The sequence below is a fragment of the Chiloscyllium punctatum genome, chromosome 52 (genome assembly GCF_047496795.1).
Source record: "Chiloscyllium punctatum isolate Juve2018m chromosome 52, sChiPun1.3, whole genome shotgun sequence".
Taxonomy (NCBI): domain Eukaryota; kingdom Metazoa; phylum Chordata; class Chondrichthyes; order Orectolobiformes; family Hemiscylliidae; genus Chiloscyllium; species Chiloscyllium punctatum.
This window is the reverse complement of record NC_092790.1, coordinates 14,121,005-14,133,687: the sequence shown is the minus strand read 5'-3', so window position 1 is coordinate 14,133,687 and position 12,683 is coordinate 14,121,005. Positions and strand designations below refer to the sequence as shown.

Sequence of the window (12,683 nt, the reverse complement as noted above, 5' to 3'; positions counted from 1 at the left end):
TCAACATGGCTTTGTGCATGGGAAATCATGTCTCATAAACTTGATTGAGTTTTTTTGAAGACGTAACAAAGAGGATTGATGAAGGCAGAGCGTTGGATGTGATCTATATCGACTTCAGGTGTTCAACAAGGTTCCACCATGGTTCCACTTAAGAACTTACCTCGACGCCAATGGTCTTTTTGCAGCAGAAAGCAGCAGGTGTTGGGTGGAAGCGACGTTGGAACGCAAAGCCGGTCGGGAAGGTAAGTGATTAATTGTTATTTGAGTGGGTTCTAGACCCCAGGTCCTACAAAGTAGGGCCTCCTGTACCCTAAATTAAAAGTGCACAGACTTACAGTCCACAGAGAGATCGATTTTAAGAGATGCGAGTTTTTGCTGCAGCTCCACAAAACACTGGTGAGACCACACTTAAAATATTGTGTCCAGTTCTGGTCACCCTACTATCAGAAAGATACAGAGGCTTTGGAGAGGGTGCAAAGAAGGTTTACCAGGATGCTGCCTGGACTGGACCGCTTGCTTTATGAAGAAAGGTTGAATAAGCTTGGAGTTTTCTCTCTGGAGAGGAGGAGGAAGAGAGGAGACCTGATCGAGGTGTACAAAATATTGAGAGGAATAGATAGAGGCAATAGCCAGAGACTTTTCCCCAGGACAGGATTGACTGGTCTGAGAAGTCATAGTTTGAAGACATTAGGAGGAAGGTATAAAGGAGACATCAGAGGTAGGTTCTTTACGCAGTGAGTTGTGAACGCATGGAATGCGTTGCCAGCTGTGGTGGTGGAAGCAGAGTCATTAGGGACATTTAATTAACTGCTGGACATGCACATGGATAGCAGTGAGTTCAAGGATGCGTATATTTACTATAATTTACTCTTGTAAGTTACTATACTTTACATTAGGTTTAAATCTCAACACAATATCATGGGCCAAAGGGCCTGTTCTGTGTTGTACTTTTCTATGTTCTTCACGTACCGTTAGTAAAATGTCTTTTCTTTCATTTACAGGTCACTCATGGTGCAGCAGGAAGGAAACACACAAGTTATTTTGCAGTGAAAAAGAGGGCAGTTAATTTTTAATCAGCAAAGTTATATTTTTATCAGACGGTTCATGTAAGTTCACCATTGTCTCATTAGAGAGAGGGGGAGAGAGGTGTGGGGGAGAAAAAAGCAACAACTGTTTTATGTTTTAACCTGAGGGTCACCACATCTCAGGCACAGGGAATGATCATTCATAGCAATCTCAACCAGACCAGCAATTGAACCGCATGCTGTCAGCGTGACGATACATTGTAAGCCAACTACAGAATCAACTGAGCTAACCAACCCCTACATGGCCAGTGGCAAAAACATTGGGTGGCACAGTAGCTCAGTTGTTAGCATTGCTGCCTCACAGCGCCAGGGACCCAGGAATAATTCCAGCCTCTGGTAAGTATTGCAGTCCAAAGATGTGGAGTTTAGATGGATTGGTTATACTAAGTTGCCCATAGTGTGAGAGTTATGCAGGCTAGGAGGATTAGCCATGGGAAATGCAGGGTTACAGGGATTCGAGAGGGTGTTGGGCTGGGATTGGATGCTTTTCAGAGGGTCAGTCTATGGACCTGATGAACCAAAAGACCTGCTTCCATGCTGTCGGATGTGCAGGTTCGGGGGATTGGCCATGGTTAATGCAGGGTTATAGGGGTAGATTTGGGTCTGGGTGGGATCCTCTTTATTGGTTTGGGACAGACTGAATGGTCTCTTTCCACACTGTATGGATTCTGGGGACATCAATGTTTAGCTCAATGGTATTGGGCAATTTATTCTGATCTCAATTCCTGTTGTCAATGCTCTGACCGGTGAAGAGAAGCACGCCAAATGCCGCCTTCACCACAGTGTCTTGCTGAAATGCCACATTTAAGGAACTGTCTACCTGCACCCCTAGGTCTGTTTGTTCAGAAACACTCCCCAGACTTGTACTATTAACAGCATAGGTCCTGCCCTGGTTTGCCTTACCAAAATGCAACACCTCGTGTTTATCTAAATTAAACTTCATCTGCCATTCCCTGATCCACTGGCCCAGTTGATCAAACTTCCATTGTCCTCTTGGATAACCTTCTTCTCTGTCCAAAATGCCACCAATTTTGGTCCTGCTCCCACTACATTTCTTGTTGATCTGTTTTCAGGCTGACCAAGTGGAACAGCAACCACCCTGCATCACATAAGCCACCCTGAGGCGCACACATACAGGAGGGGATGAGGAATCAGGTCAAGACGAAAAGGGAAACGTTTATGTTAGCCTTCCATGGACATTGTGAGACAGTGCAGAAGAAAGCCTGTGACCCTTCACAAATCGATCAACAGCAAATCTATCTTTCAGCAAATAAGGAGGACAAGGAAGAGAAGGCGTAGCGCTGCCACGATTCTGTGACTCGGCTAAGCTTTGTCTCAATTCACTCGGCAAGATATCAGTTCGAAAGATGGACTTGTCTTGAGAAATCATCTGAAATATGGTCTCTCCCAGAACTCTTGGTGGGTCAATTTATACTGCTGTACAATGATCTATCTGTTGATGGCACAGATTTGAGATTTTATGGTGTCCTTTCCTAACTTGAGCATCCATTTGACTTCCTGGTGAATGGGTCGAGGCAGACTAGACAATGAATTGAATGTACTCTGCGCATAATTTATTTAAATTGTGGTGAGCTGGAAATAATTCAAGACAGGATCATTCACCAGCCCTATCTTCTTTGCCCTCCAACTTCATCACTTAAAATACACATCCAGCTTTAGTTTGATACCTTGTATGGAATCTACCTCCACCAGTATTCCAGGTTGCACAATCCAAATCCTAACAACTCTGAGTAAAGACATTTCTCTTCATCCCACACCTAGCTCTCTTGCTGACAATGTTGAAATTGTGACCCGTAGTTACTAACATACCAAGTAATGGTCACAAAATATTCTTCTTTCCACTGTCAAAATTCTTCATATTTTTGAATACCTCCATAAATTCCCCCTCTTAATCTTCTCTGCTCCAAGGAGAAGAGGCCTGGTGTCACTAATCCTTCCTATTATGTAAAATCCTTCATTCCTGCTATCATTCTAGTAAATTTCCAATGGACCCTCTCCAGAGCTTGAAGATCCTTCCTTAAATAGAACTGAACACAAATGTGGTCTGACCAATGATTTGTCGAGGTATAGCATCACTTCCTCAGTTTTATACTCAATGCCTTTATTTATAACCACAAGGATCCTATAAACCTTTTTCACAATGGTTTAGGCTTGCCTGGCCACCTTCAGAGAACGATACACGTGAACCCAGAGGTCCCTTGGCTCCAGTTTTCCCCTCAAAGCTGTACCATTGACCCTGCATTGTTGCCATGTGTTTCTGTTAACAAAATGCATTTCATTACATTTGTCTGCGTGGCTATTCATCTGCCAGATTTCTGCCCATTTAGCCAACTTGTCAATCGCCCTGTGAAGTCACTAAGCATCATCCTCACAATTCACTCCCCTCCCTGGGTTAGTGTCAACTGCAATTTAGACATTATGTCCTCAACACCCAACTCCGAATCATTTATAGAACCGTGTAGTTATCAATGTGTATGTGTCAGTTTCTTCTATGTGCACGTAACTATCAATTCTACCTGTCCGTTTCCCTGATGTGAATGTATTTACCAGTCTGTTCCTGCTCTGTGAATTGAGACTGTCAATGTTGACCTGTATTTGCCCATTGCCGATGTGAATGTGTGAGTGTATTTATTGGTCTGTCCCTGCTGTGATTTGAGAATGTTGATATTAATCTGTATTTGTCATTTTCTCCTATGTCAGTATGTGAATGCACATGTCAATAAGTGAATTATATTTTTTATACCAATATGCAACACAACAGCATATCATCTCCTTTCTCACCAAAATCAGAATGACTAATGTGGTACAGCACAGAAACAGACCATTCAGCCCATTGTGCCTGTACTGGGACATTCTCTTATGCATCAGTTCTGCAGTAATTGTTGGGAATGTGAACTTCATCCACACATTGTCAGTGTCTTATATGGAAAGGATAATTTGACATCAGATCTGCAGACATCTGACTTTTAGTAACTGTAGTCTTTGATTGGTCAGAACTGTGTTCAGTTCTGGGCAACTCATTGAAGGAACGACCCTCAAGCTCGGGAGAGGGGTCATTGGAGATTTACTGGATCTCATTCACCTATGTTCAGTTATGGTTTTGTCTGAATGTAGCACAGACTCTGTAAATAAACTCTTTTTGATGATGCTTAATTGTATTGCATTTCAGTCTGTTTACTTTTACATTGTGTGTGAGTGCATGTATAGTAGACTTTATCAGGCGCTGCTGGGCACTGTCTATCCTCAGCTGTGATAAGTGATGTTGAGAATCAATTCAAATCTGGAATTAATTAAGGCCAAATTTTATTCTTTTCCTTTCAGCATTCAATGGCTGAGTGAGAGTGAGTGTGCTGTTGTGCTGCCAGTCTGTATCTCAGTCCATGTCTCCTGTAGCGAATGGGAAACAGCTGAAGTTCTTTAATTGTTAGTGCCTGTAGGAAGCACGTGCAAGTGAAAGTGTAACACACTGCAGCAGAAAGGATTCTGTGCTGTTCTTCAGAGTCAAGGTAGGAAACACAATGGACCTTTTGTATCTTGTATAGTACGGAATCTAACAGAGTTATTATATAAAATGTTGGTCTCAGAAAGCCATCAATTTTTGTTTCAGTGCATAGTGATGTTCTTTTATTAATACTGGTCAAGTAAAAATCAGTGTAAACTGAATCCATTTGCAACGAAGTAACAAACAATTCAACTGCATTGGAGCTGACTGACCTTGTACGGAAAAGACAATTAGCTAATTCACCTCTATTTTCTGATGTAGACAGAACATTACCCTGCTCTGTAGTGTAATGATGCACCATTAGCAGTAGTCTTATGTTGCTCTATAGTCGGGAGGACAAAAGAAAAAGGACTTGTATTATTTTTTGTCATGTGGTGCAGAATATGTAAACTGTCAAATTGAATTTATGGAATAATCAACACTATTCTACTCTGCTTGAAAATAAAATGTGAATTCTACAAGCCTATCAATTTTGGCTTTTTTCCCCCCTTTTCTCCACTGCTTTGAAGGGTGGTTATGAGATTCCACTGCTATATTGTGAAAATTGCAGCCAGATTTCATGCTTTTTTGGTGATACATCCCGAGGGAGGGGGAAGGAGGAGTGCAGAGCTCTTTGTAGAAAATTGGAACAATTTTGAAAGAAGTACATAAATACCAAAAAAAAGAGTTTCTGGATGGACTGAAACAAACAAAACAAAGCCTAATGCAATATGAAGAAATGCAGAATGGAGTTGTAAGAAAGATGGGGATGATAAGCTCCTCTGCTACCATGATCTCTTTTATGCAAATGGATGCTGGCTGATCAGGATGAAAATTGTTAGCTGGTTGTTTCTGATCAGTGCAGACTCAAAAGTTTCAAAGGGTCTGATTCTGTGCCATAGGCCTCTCTGACAAAGGATGTGTGGGTAGAAATAATTTTGAACATAAAATTTTGTGTTACTTGCAATGTCAATGGAACTGTATGACTGTTAGATATTGTACTGTGTGTCAGGATGGTGTATGTCTTTGAAACTCATCATAAGTCAGAGAGAGAATCAGAGAGATTGTGTGTGTTGGGGAGGGGGGTGTGGGGAAATATTTGGTTATGTATCTACACATTAATCATTCTATGTAAGGCTTTGACACAGATTGTGCATTTGGAATTCATATTATTTGATTGCTGTGTCTATGTAGGTGACAAAAGATTAATTGTCCTTCACAATTACTGATAGCTGAAATGTATCCTTCAATTCAATTTGGACTCCATATGTACTTTACATACGGTTGCTCAAAGTCATTGCATCAGCTATTTGTTCACCTTGATTGTAACATTAAAATTATCGTTACTAAATGTAGACAGTATAAAGATCGGTGAACTTGTGGGGAGTGTAGACGTATGTCAAAGGATACAGCAGGATATAGATCACTTCAGATTTGGGTGGAGATATGAGATTGAGTTTAATTCAGGAAGGTATAAGATGCTGCACTTTGGGAGATCAATTGTTAAGCAAAGGTATACAGTTAATGCTGGACTCTGAACAACATTGGGGTTTCAAGTCTATAACTCTCTGAAAGTGGCCATGCAAGTAGATAGGGTGGTATCTAGAAGGCGGCATATGGCGTGCTTGCCTTATTGGTTGACTTTCCTTGGTCATACTTAAGAGTATTGTGACAAAAGATTAATTCTGTCCTTCTCGGTTACTGAGAGCTGCAATGTTCCCTTCAATGTGCTCACTATCTATCTCGCATATAACTACAAATGGACAGCATCGTCTCTTTGATCACCTTGATTGTCACGTTAAAAGTATCCTGACTAAAGTTCAGAACCTGTGAGGACAACCTCAATCGGGACCTTGGGTTCCTGTCACACTACACACTCACACACACACTCATGCAGACCCTCTCTCATCCACACGCTTTCCCTCATACACACATGCATGCACCTCCCACACACACACCCTCTCACAGGCTTATACTCTATCATACTCATACATACATTTTACCAAGCATATACACTGCTCTTGCTCTCTTTCTCTCTCTCACGCACGTGCACACACACACTTCTCTGGGGTGAATTTGTAGTTGCAGAATTATATTTGCGGATACATTCTATTTTGCTCAAAAAGAGCACAGTCTGCAGGCCGTCAATCCATGTAATATTTTATATATTCCTACTTTGGCAATAGAACCAGTCTGACTCAAGATTGGGATACAGACAGACTCTAACCTCACACCTTTAATACATTGTCTGAGTTGAGATGTCACCCTTTTTAAATAAAATCTGAAGTCATGTTTGAAATGTGACTTAAAAGAAGTTTTGATATGTATATACTAATGAACTGAAACCTGCAACCCTTTCGAAAAGATGAAACATTGAACAGCAATCTAGGTTTCTTCAAAATATCATTTCAGTTGCATGACACTATAATCTTTTGCGATAGATTCTGTGTCTCATGATCCTGTTTCACAGCTACCTGATAAAGGAGCAGCGCTCTGAAAGCTAGTACTTCCAAATGAACCTGCTGGACTATAATCTGGTGTTGCGTGATTTTTCGATTGTGGTTGCCACATTACAGGAAGGGCGTGGAGGCTTTAGAGAGGGTGCAGAAGAGGTTTGCCAGAATGTTGTCTCGCAGATATAAGCTAATAAAAAAGAAGCTAGAAAAAGCCAAATAGTTTTCTTCTGAGCAGCAGAGACTGAGGGCAGACTTAATAGAAGTCGATAAAATTTTGAGAAGAGTTGTAGCTCAGGTTGAGGTTCTGGATCTCGCTTTGCTCGCTGAGCTGGAAGGTTCTTTTTCAGATGTTTTGTCACCATACTAGGTAGCATCATCAGTAAGCCTCCGGATGAAGCACTGGTGGTCTGGCCCATTTTCTATTTATGAGTCCACGACATTGGACAAACAGGCAGAATACTAGTCACTGAGATACATTAACATCAACTAGCCACAAAAAGACATGACCCACTCTCACTAGTATCCTTACATACAGATGAGGAAGGACACCACTTCGAGTGAGACAACACATCCATCCTAGGAAAGGCCAAACAGAGATGTGCACAAGAATGCTGAGAAGCATGGTATTCCAAACGGAGCTCGAAAAACAAACAAATTGACTTGAATTCCATTTACAACCTCAGAGAAAATGAACACTAAATGACATCACCACAGAAAATGACATCACCAACCCAAGGAAACCTAAACACACAAATACCACCAGTGCTTCATCCTGAGGCTCACTGATGATGTTACCTAGTATGGTGACAAAATGTCTGAAAACAAACCTTCCAGCTCAGCGAGCAAACCTATATCCAGAAGTCTATAAAATTATAATATGCATGGTTAAAGCTGATGGTCAGAATCTTTTTCCAAGAGTTGAAATGTCTAAAACTAAGAGGCATGCATATAAGGCAAGGGGGAAAGTTCAAAGGAGACCTAAGGTGCAGTTTTTATTTTAAGTAGAGAGTGATAGGAGTGGAACACACTGCCAGGGGTGGTGATGGAGGTAGATAAGATACAGGTATTGAAGGGGCTTTAAAATAAGCAAATTAAAATGCAAGAAATGGAGGGATATGGACCATGGGCAGGCAGAAGGGATTAGATTTGATTCGGCGCCATGTTCGGCACAACGTCGTGGGCTGAAGGACCCTGTGCTGTGCCGATCTATGTTCAGATTTAGTGCAATATATATTTTTGATGAGGATTCACTCAAATTAATTGGAACTGGGTAGCATGCATTGAGAATATAGATTAAAAAATATAAACTTCTATTTCCTTGGTGGTGTTTGACACTTGGTTTGAACATATCTCTCTGGAAATGGAGCTCAATATGAACCTGACTCAATCCACTCTGTGACTGTGGAAAGAAGAGGAGAGACATTCTACAGCGGGACTTCGGAGAAGGCTGAAAAGCAGGACATCCAGGGTGATTATCCCTGGTTTGCTTCTAGTTCATCGGGCTGGAGAGGACAGGAACAGGGAGATAATGGACTTGAATGTGTGCCTGGGGAACTGGTGCAGGAAGCAAGGATTTAAATTCTTGGATCACTGGGGTATGTTTAGCAGTAAGGATAAATTATACAAGAGGGACGGTTTGCACCTTAATAGGTGCGGGACTAGCATTCTGGCAGGTAGGTTTGCCACTGCAACACAGCTGCATTTAAACTATTTAGGGGGGACGGGACAAACTGGAAATTTAAGAAGGAAGTGAAGGGGAAAGTTAGAACAAGAGAAGTCAAGAAAGACAATGGAATCAATGGAGCAGAAAACTCAAAAAAGGATCATGCCGTAAGGTCAAGTGAAATAGGGACTGATAGGAAGGGTGAGGAGCGTAACAAATTAAAAATATTATATATGAATGCACGAAGCATTAGACATAAGGTGGATGAGCTTGAGGCTCATTTGGAAATTGGCAGTTATGATGTTGTGGGGATAACTGAGACGTGACTTCAAGTGGACATGGCCTGAGAAATGAATATTCAAGGCTATACGTGCTATCGTAAGGAGAGACTGACTGGCAGAGGGGGTGGGGTGGCCCTGTTGGTAAGGAATGATATTCAGTCCATTGTGCGGGGGGCCTAGAATCAGTGGATGTAGAGTCAGTATGGAGAGAGCTGAGAAATTCGAAGGGTAGAAAGACCCTAATGGGAGTTATCTACAGGCCCCCAAACAGTAGCCTGGATGTAGTGTGTAAGTTGAATATGGAGCTAAAATTAGCTTGTCACAAAGATATTACTACAGTTGTTATGGGGGATCTCAACATGCAGGTAGACTGGGAGAATCAGGATGGTACTGAACCCCAAGAAAGGGGGTTTCTGGAGTATCTCAGAGATGGATTCTTATGCTGGAGCCTAGCAGGGAGAAAGAAATTCTGGATCTGGTGTGCAACGAACCGGATTTGATTAGGGACCTCGAAATAAAGGAGCCATTTGGAGATAGTGACCACAATACAATAAGCTTTAATCTGCAATTCGAAAGGGAGAGGGTAGAATCGGTACTGACAATATTTCAGTTGAATAAGGGGAAGTATGGAGCTATGAGGGAGGAGATGGCCACAGTTCAATGCTGCAATACCCTAGCAGGGATGGCAGTGGAACAACAATGGCAGGCATTTCTGGGTATAATGCAGAAGATGCAGGATCAGTTCATTCCAAAAAAGAAGAAAGATCCTAAGTGGAGGCAGGGGTGGGCGTGGCTGACGAGGGAAGTTAAGGACCATACAAGACAAAATGGAAAAAGTATAACATAGCAAAGATGAGTGGGAAATCGGAGGATTGGGAAGCTTTTAAAGAACAACAGAGGATAACTAAAAAGATAATACGCAAAGAAAAAAATAAGGTATGAAGGTAAACTGGCCAAAAATATAAAGGAGGATAGTAAAGGCTTTTTTAGGTAAAAGAAAACAAATGGTTAAGACTAGAATTGGGCCCATGAACACAGAAACGGGTGAATTTATTACAGGGAACAAAGAAATGGCAGAAGAGTTGAATTGGTACTTTAGATCTGTCTTCACTGGGGAAGACACGAGCAATCTCCCAGATGGAATAGTGGCTGAAGGACCTGAACTGAAGGGAATTTATATTAGGCAGGAAATGGTGTCGGAGAGACTGTTAGGTCTGAAGGCTAATAAGTCCCGGGACCTGATTGTTTGCATCCCAGAATACTGAAGGAGGTGGCTCTGGAAATCGTGGAGGCATTGGTGATCATTTTCCAATGTTCTATTGATTCAGGATCAGTTCCTGCGGATTTGAGGGTGGCTAATATTGTCCCACTTTTTTAAGAAAGGAGGGGGAGAGAAAACAGAGAATTATAGACCAGTTAGTCTGACCTCAGTGGTGGGAGAAATGCTTGAATCAATTATAAAAGATGAAATTACAACACATCTGGCTAGCATTAACAGGAGAGGTCAGAGTCAGCATGGATTTATGAAGGAGAAATCTTGCTTGACCACTATAAATGCTAGAGGAAACAACACAGAATTGCCAATCACTTAGGATGTCACCTAAACAAGGGACAAAACGTCCGCAACACAAATGTCCAGCTCGGCGAACAGAACCACAACAACGAGCACCCGAGCTACAAATCTTCTCACAAACTTTGATCTTGCTTGACTAATCTTCTGGAAATTTTTAAAGATGTAACTCTGAAGATGGATAAGGGAGATCCAGTGTATGTAGTAAACCTGGACTTTCAGAAAGCCTTTGATGAAGTCCCACACAGGAGGTTATGAGCAAAATTAGGGCACATGGTATTAGGGTCAAAATACTGACATGGATTGAAAATTGGTTGGCTGACAGGAAACCAAGAGTAGTGATAAACCGCTCCCTTTTGGCAGGCAGTGACTAGTGGTGTGCCGCAGGGATCAGTGCTGGGACTGCAGCTTTTTAAGATGTACATTAATGATAGCGATGAAGGTATTAAAAGTAATACGAGCAAATTTGCTGATGAGACAAAGCTGGGTGGCCGGGTGAAATGTGAAGAGGATGTTAGGAGAGTACAGGATGGCCTGGACAGGCTAGGTGAGTGGACAGATGCATGGCAGATGCAGTTTAATGTGGATAAATGTGTGGTTATCCACTTTGGTGGCAAGAACAGGAAGGCAGATTACTACCTAAATGGAGTCAAGTTAGATAAAGGGGCAGTACAATGAGATGCAGGTGTTCTTGTACATCAGTCAATGGAAGCTGGCATGCAGGTTCACAGGTAGTGAAGAAAGCTAATAGCATGCTGGCCTTCATAACAAGAAGAATTGAGTATAGAAGCAGCGGTCCTTCTGCAGCTGGACAAGGCCCTGGTGAGATCGCACCTGGAATATTGTGCGTAGCTTTGTTCTCCAAATTTGAGGAAAGACATTCTGGCTATTGAGGGAGTGTAGCATAGGTTCACAAGGTCAATTCCCCGAATGGCGGGACTATCTTACGCTGAAAGATTGGAGCAACTAGGCTTGTATATACTTGAATTTAGAAGGCTGAGAGGGGATCTGATCGAGACGTATAAGATTATTAAAGAATTGGACACTCTGGAGGCAGGAGGAATGTTTCCACTGATGCATGAGTCCCGAACCAGAGGACACAGTTAAAAATAAGGGGTAGGCCACTTAGAACAGAGTTGAGGATAAACTTCTTCACCCATAGAGTGGTGGGTGTGTGGAATGCTCTGCCCCAGAAGGCTGTGGAGGCCAAGTCTCTGGATACTTTCAAGAAAGAGTTGGATAGAGCTCTTAAGGATAGTGGAATCAAGGGTTATGGGGATAAGGCAGGAACAGGATACTGATTGAGGATGATCAACCATGATCATAATGAATGGTGGTGCTGGCTCAAAGGGCAGAATGGCCTGCTCCTGCACCTATTGTCTTTTGAAAGGTTGTTCTTCGCTCTGACAGCAGTAACATACCTGTTGTTTGTTCGAAGCAGCTGGTCACACTTGGCTCTGTACCGAGGGAATATTACATTATCTTGGTCCTTTGAGTACTTGCGTGGAGAAAAACGGAAGCGATACCTCCTGTAAATCAACATCAATTGTGATTGGCAACATCAATGTAACATTCAGTTAATCATCACTAGGATTTTATTTTGTTGAAAGCCAGCAATTTAAACAGAACCACAGGTCTGATTCCACTCCTGCTGAGCTGCTCCTTGTCCATTTTTTTCTTAAAATTCTAATAACAGTTGAGTGAGATTCAGAAACTAAACAACACCCATACAGCTCCATGAATGGGGCCACCTGATGCAAGTGGGTATGTGGATATGTGAGTTTAGTTATTGATGTATGCCTGTCAGTTCCTGTTTGGTGAATGTGTGGGTATAGTTATCAAACTGTAACTTTTGGTATATGGTAAATATATTTACATATTCACACAGCATTGACTGGCCTGGTCTCATTGATAACTGGAGAATCATAAAAATAATACAGCTTTGGGGTGAGGGGGTGGGGCATTCTGCCCATCTTGTCCATGCCTACATGCCCTTTCTCATCCCACCATCCTGGCACTGCCTGTAACCTTGCAGTTTACAACATTTGAGGCTCAGTACCAGGGATTTTTTGTTTAAAAATATGTAAGGTCTCTGCCTGCACCATCAAATCAGGCAACGAATTCCA

The 12,683-nt window shown here is 42.0% G+C and overlaps 1 long non-coding RNA gene across 2 annotated transcripts in view; it reads right to left on the bottom strand.

Moving 5' to 3' along the window:
- The window catches only part of LOC140470801 (uncharacterized), a 678,281-nt gene that overhangs the window by 36,605 nt on the left and 628,993 nt on the right, over positions 1-12,683 (bottom strand). For both annotated transcript variants that reach the window (XR_011956722.1, XR_011956723.1), the window contains exon 2: positions 11,979-12,086. This is a non-coding gene — a long non-coding RNA (uncharacterized lncRNA). The remainder of the gene's footprint in view (positions 1-11,978; positions 12,087-12,683) is intronic.